A 6,000-nucleotide genomic window follows, 5' to 3' on the forward strand; every position below is an offset into this window, starting at 1 on the left:
ACCACAGATGCACATAAAGGGCTTTCTTCTACACACTTTTGAAGGTGTCTCGCCAGCCACCACATTTTGGGGCTAGCTTTAAACTGCATTAAATGGTCAGTGTAGATGGAGCCTAGGAAACAGCCTCAGTTTTAAAATGGAGAAGAGATGGAACATTCAACACAACACTGAAACATCCTGCTGAAATACAGATCATGAATGAGAAGGGTCAGCATTTAGCCCTTCTGACAATATCTGACTGCAACTCCCATGAGCAGTAACCAGCACAGCCAATATAAGGGATTATGGAGAACAACTGGGAGGACAAATATTCATGCCAGTGAGGAGGTGCTCCTCCTTAGTGCTATGACCTACCATAACAAATAGATATAGTAGAGGAGGGGTATCATATCAACCATAGGCTCCCTGTCTTCCTAGTACGTCTATTTCCATTTTAAACATGCACACGAAATGCAAAAATTTGGTTTAATTTAGCCCTAGCCAATTCCAACATAGTAACCTAAAAGCTCTTGCAATTGCACAGATCATTACCTATAATGTCTAGGAGGTAAAATAAAATTATCAGAATTTCATCTGTCAGCACTTCGATACCACAACATCCCCACTCAGCTGTTGCAACAGTGATACAATCCATTTCCCTTTGTGGCTGTTGCCCATTTGAAGGAGGAAAATTGTACACCCTGCTTTTTTTTTCTTTCCTTTTTCTGGCTGTTTCTTTTCCCCTAATTTCACACATGACATGGAAGATGCTTTGAGGTGTTCTTTGTTTGCTGCATGTCTGTGTGTGTACCTTCAAGCTGCCAGTCAACTTATGGCGCCTGATGGTTTTTTAGGCAAGGGTTTTGCCAGTTACTTCTTCTACCATAAAAAATATAATACAGACTAAGACACATTAGTAATAAAAACAATCAAGTGTACTTTCTAAACAGTGTATCATCTATATTATGTATACAATCAAACCTCCACATTCTCTTGAGTTAGGGTTCCAGGGCCCCTGTTAAAGGGAAAAAACATATATAAAAACACTACTTTTTTACCCTGAGCGAACACCTCTCTAGGAATTTCTAGGTCTTCTAGCATGAAAACCCATTGAACAGGTCATAAGCATTTAGTCTCAGAAAATCCCAAGACAGGGTTGCCTTAGGGCAGACATGGGCAAACTCGGGCCCTCCAGGTGTTTTGGACTTCAACTTCCACAATTCCTAACAGCCTATGGCTGTTAGGAATTGTGAGAGTTGAAGTCCAAAACACTTGGAGGGCCAAAGTTTGCCCATGTCTGCCTTACGGTCACCAGAAACTGGAAACACCTTTAAGACACACAATGAATACTTGTAAAATCTGAACAGTGACAAAGTTGGCAAGGAAATGGCTCTGGGAGCAACTTAAACCTGAACTCTCCCTAGAAATCAAACTGAGTCAGCTGAGGTTACTGTACTTTGGACTCATCCTGATATGAGATAACAGATAGGAATAAGTGATAATAGTTGCATCACTCAACCAAAAAGAAAAAACATTCTTGGTGTCTTGATTTCCAGACCCATTCCTCAGGTTATTTGGGGTGCTGATTCAGAGAATTGCATTCAACAGACGGCATCAGTTCTAATGTCTTAGATATGGTTATCATGGTTTTCTATGAGTGAGCAGATAGTAACAGGTAAATGATATATGTTCTGAATCTCAAAAACTATAGTTGATGTGGGAAAACTGATGGCATTTTTGGAATCAGCCAGTCAAATATACCCAGAAACAGGTCTAACATTTGAGGCACCAAAATGTGTGTTGGCCAGTGAAGTGGAAGTTCATAGTAAACAGGAAGATCATGAGTGCATTGTTGCTGTAGAACAGGCATGGGCAAACTTCGGCCCTCCAGGTGTTTTGGAGTTCAACTCCCAAAATTCCTAACAGCCTACCAAATCAATGCAATTTGACACTGCTTTAAGTGTGATGACTCAATGCTATGGAATAATGGAATTTATTGGTATAGCACTCTTCAGCAGAGAAGGATAAAGACCTCATAACACTACAATTCCGTGCTTTCATAGCATTGAGCTAAGGGAGCTAAAGTGGTGTCAAGTTTCATTAATTCCACAGTGTATGGGCAAACTTCAGCCCTCCAGGTGTTTTGGACTTCAACTCCCACAATTCCTAACAGCCGGAATTGTAGGAGTTGGAGTCCAAAACAGCTGGAGAGCCAAGGTTTGTCCATGCCTGCCTTAGAATAACCATACACTGGAAATACCTTTAAGACACATAATGAATACAGTAGAGTCTCACTTATCCAAGCTTCACTCATCCAAGGTTCTGTATTATCCAAGGCAGTCTGCCTTTTAGCAGTCATTGTTTTTGTAGTAAATGTTGCAATGTTTTGGTGCTAAATTCGTAAATACAGTAATTACTACATAACATTACTGTGTATTGAACTGCTTTTTCTGTCAATTTCTTGAAAAACATGATGTTTTGGTGCTTAATTTGTAAAATCATAATGTAATTTGATATTTAATAGGCTTTTTTCTTAACCCCTCCTTATTATCCAAGATTTTCGCTTATCCAATGTCCTGCTGGCCCGTTTATCTTGGATAAGTGAGACTCTACTGTACTTGTAAAATGCAAACAGTGATTGGAATTGTGGGAGTTGGAGACCAAAACACTTGGAGGGCCCAAATTTTTCCATGCCTGGTGTAGATGCACCTCATAGAATCATAGAGTTTTAAGAGACCACAAAGGCCATCCAGCCCAACACCCATCATGTTAGGGATGCACTGACTCAATGAGGGAAGCAAGCCCTGAAAGGATGCCTTGAGCTCCTGGAAATCTCTCATTTGTTGTCATGTACGTTGACAGCAAAGGACTAGAGCAGTGTTTCTCAACCTGGGGGTCGGGACCCCTGGGGGGGGTTACGAGTGGGCTTCAGAGGGGTCACCAAAGACCATCGGAAAACACATATTTCAGATGGTCTTTGGCAGAGAAGGCTGAAGATCTCCCTGTCTGTCCTTTGGCCCAATTCTATCGTTGGTGGGATTCAAGGGGCTCTTTGATTGTAGGTGAACTGTAAATCCCAGCAACTACTACTCCCAAACGTCAAAGTCTATTTTCCCCAAACTCCACCAGTGTTCACATTTGGGCCTATTGAGTATCCGTGCCAAGTGTGGTCCAGATCCATCATTGTTTGAGTCCACAGGGCTCTTTGGATGTAGGTGAACTACAACTCCCAAACTCAAGGTCAATGCCCACCAAACCCTTCCAGTATTTTCTGTTGCTCATGGGAGTTCTGTGTGCCAAGTTTGGTTCAGTTCCACCGTTGCTGGACTTCTGAATGCTCTTTGATTGTAGGTGAAGGATAAATCCCAGCAACTACAACTCCCAAATGGCAAAATCAATCCCCCCCAACCCTGCGAAAGAGAGAGGGAGGTGAGTATTGGCTAGTTTGCAGACGACACAAAACTGGGAGGGATAGCTAACACTCCAGAAGACAGGAGCAGAATTCAAAACGATCTTGACAGACTAGAGAGATGGGCCGAAACTAACAAAATGAAGTTCAACAGGGACAAATGCAAGATACTTCACTTTGGCAGAAAAAATGGAAATCAAAGATACAGAATGGGGGACGCCTGGCTTGACAGCAGTGTGTGCGAAAAAGACCTTGGAGTCCTCGTGGACAACAAGTTAAACATGAGCCAACAATGTGATGTGGCAGCTAAAAAAGCCAATGGGATTCTGGCCTGCATCAATAGGGGAATAGCGTCTAGATCCAGGGAAGTCATGCTACTCCTCTATTTTGCCTTGGTCAGACCACACCTGGAATACTGTGTCCAATTTTGGGCACCGCAGTTGAAGGGAGATGTTGACAAGTGTCCAGAGGAGGGCAACTAAAATGATTAAGGGTCTGGAGAACAAGCCCTATGAGGAGCGGCTTAAAGAGCTGGGCATGTTTAGCCTGCAGAAGAGAAGGCTGAGAGGAGACATGATAGCCATGTACAAATATGTGAGGGGAAGTCACAGGGAGGAGGGAGCAAGCTTGTTTTCTGCTGCCCTGGAGATTAGGACACGGAACAATGGCTTCAAACTACAGGAAAGGAGATTCCACCTGAACATCAGGAAGAACTTCCTCACTGTGAGGGCTGTTCGGCAGTGGAACTCTCTCCCTGACTGTGGTGGAGGCTCCTTCTTTGGAGGCTTTTAAGCAGAGGCTGGATGGCCATCTGTCGGGGGTGCTTTGAATGCGATTTCCTGCTTCTTAGCAGGGGGTTGGACTGGATGGTCCATGGGGTCTCTTCCAACTCTACTATTCTATGATTCTATGATTCTATTTGTGCCAAATTTGGTCCAGTGATTGAAAATACATCCTGCATATCAGACATTTACATTATGATTCATAAGCATAGCAAAATCACAGTTCTGAAGTAGCAACGAAAATCATTTGGTGGTTGGGGGTCACCACAACATGAGGAACTGTATGATGGGGTCGCGGCATTAGGAAGCTTGAGAACCACTGGCCTAGAGCTTAGGCACCACCGGCATGAGGGCGAGCGTGGTCCCAGAGCAGGGAACCCCCCCCCCCCGGCCCCCCTGCAGGGCCACCCATCAGATCACACACACCTCTGGGCAAGTAATCCCCGCGAGCCCGTGATTACCAGCACTTGATTCTGCCCTCCGAGCCCTAAAGCGGCTTAGGGTTGCCACTTCGGGCATCAACAGGCACCGCAGAGTCCTCAAGCGGCATCCCGGGGCCTTACCGGAGGACGGCGTTGGTGCAAACAGCATCGGGAAGCCCACTGCTTTCCCGGGGAGACTGGCCTGGGCTTCTGCAGCTCGGCCCGGGTCTCTATGAAGGCCGAACCGGAGCGGACCAGTCACTGGGACGCAAGCACAAAGGCGGGTCACCCGGTTCCCTTCCCGACCGCCAGCCAGGGGCCTTCCAGGCGCGTCTCCGGCCTCTCCCCCATCATGGAAGCGCTACAGCCGCGAATGCAGACGCTCCAATGCGCCACCGGGGCCCCAGGCTGCTCGGGTGCCGCAGCGCTGCCTCCCTCCCTCCCTTTTGCCTTCTCTTCCCAGCCTTGCATTTTGGCCACTGCAGATGCGGCTTCCTTTCTCTCCCCCAAACCGCAGAAGTAACCCCCCCCACACACACACACACACACACTCCTGTCAATCATACACAACCCCCCCCCCACCCACTCATACGCAGATCTGACCCGCTTCCATCCCGCTCCTCGCACCTGCTTCAGCTGCCTTGGGGCGCCACAGCCCCGCCGCGAATAGTCACGCCGCTCGGTCTACCTTTTTTCCCTTCTCTCTATCCCTCTCCCCGTTTCGCCTCTTAAAGGCAAGGATCTCCCGCGATTTCACGTCCTCCGACACAAAAAGAAAAAGGAAGGAAAGCGGGGCTGGCACTTTTGCAGCAAGTGACCTCCTCCTTCCTGTATTTATGCTGAACGAGGGGGGGGGGGGGGAGACCCAGGCACAGCCAGGCAGGACCAAGGAAATCATCAAAGGCTGAAGAATTAAGACCTCTAACAGGACCAGGAGGAAGAAGAGTAGTTATTATTATTACAGTATTATCATTATCATCATTACTATTATTATTTGTTTATTTCTTACCTATGGATTGAGGCAGGGATCCACAATCAGTTGAAAGCACAGAACCCGGTGAAAACATCAGTGTAGATTAATCTATGAACTCAGCACATATTAAAACAGCCCCTACATAATTGATACACTCGATACACACGCATACATGTATAATACATACTGAGAATATATTAAAACAGGCTGTGCATAATTGAAGAATCATAACTTAAAATTCGTAATTCAAAACAATCCTCCGGATAGGCCGGCAGGAAGAGACAAGTCTTTATTCCTGTTGTGCATTCAGGCATTGTATTCCACTGTCATGGCCCGTCTGGCAGGCCTAAGCTACATCTACACTACAGAACAGGCATGGGAAAACTTCAGCCCTCCAGGTGTTTTGGACTCCAACTCCCACAACTCTTAACAGCC

General features: G+C 46.0%; 1 protein-coding gene across 2 annotated transcripts in view; it reads right to left on the reverse strand.

Moving 5' to 3' along the window:
* Nucleotides 1-5,376, reverse strand: part of abhd6 (abhydrolase domain containing 6, acylglycerol lipase) — a 46,967-nt gene extending 41,591 nt beyond the window's left edge. Inside the window, exon 1 of one of the 2 annotated variants that reach the window (XM_062969840.1) lies at nt 5,220-5,376. The gene's annotated coding sequence lies outside the window, so the exon portion shown is untranslated. Of the gene's footprint in view, nt 1-4,733; nt 5,053-5,219 lie in introns of those variants that run through there. The other variant, XM_062969841.1, reaches the window with a different exon arrangement.
* Nucleotides 5,377-6,000: the final 624 nt, after the last annotated feature.

This window comes from Anolis carolinensis, chromosome 2, assembly GCF_035594765.1.
Source record: "Anolis carolinensis isolate JA03-04 chromosome 2, rAnoCar3.1.pri, whole genome shotgun sequence".
Lineage (NCBI taxonomy): Eukaryota > Metazoa > Chordata > Lepidosauria > Squamata > Dactyloidae > Anolis > Anolis carolinensis.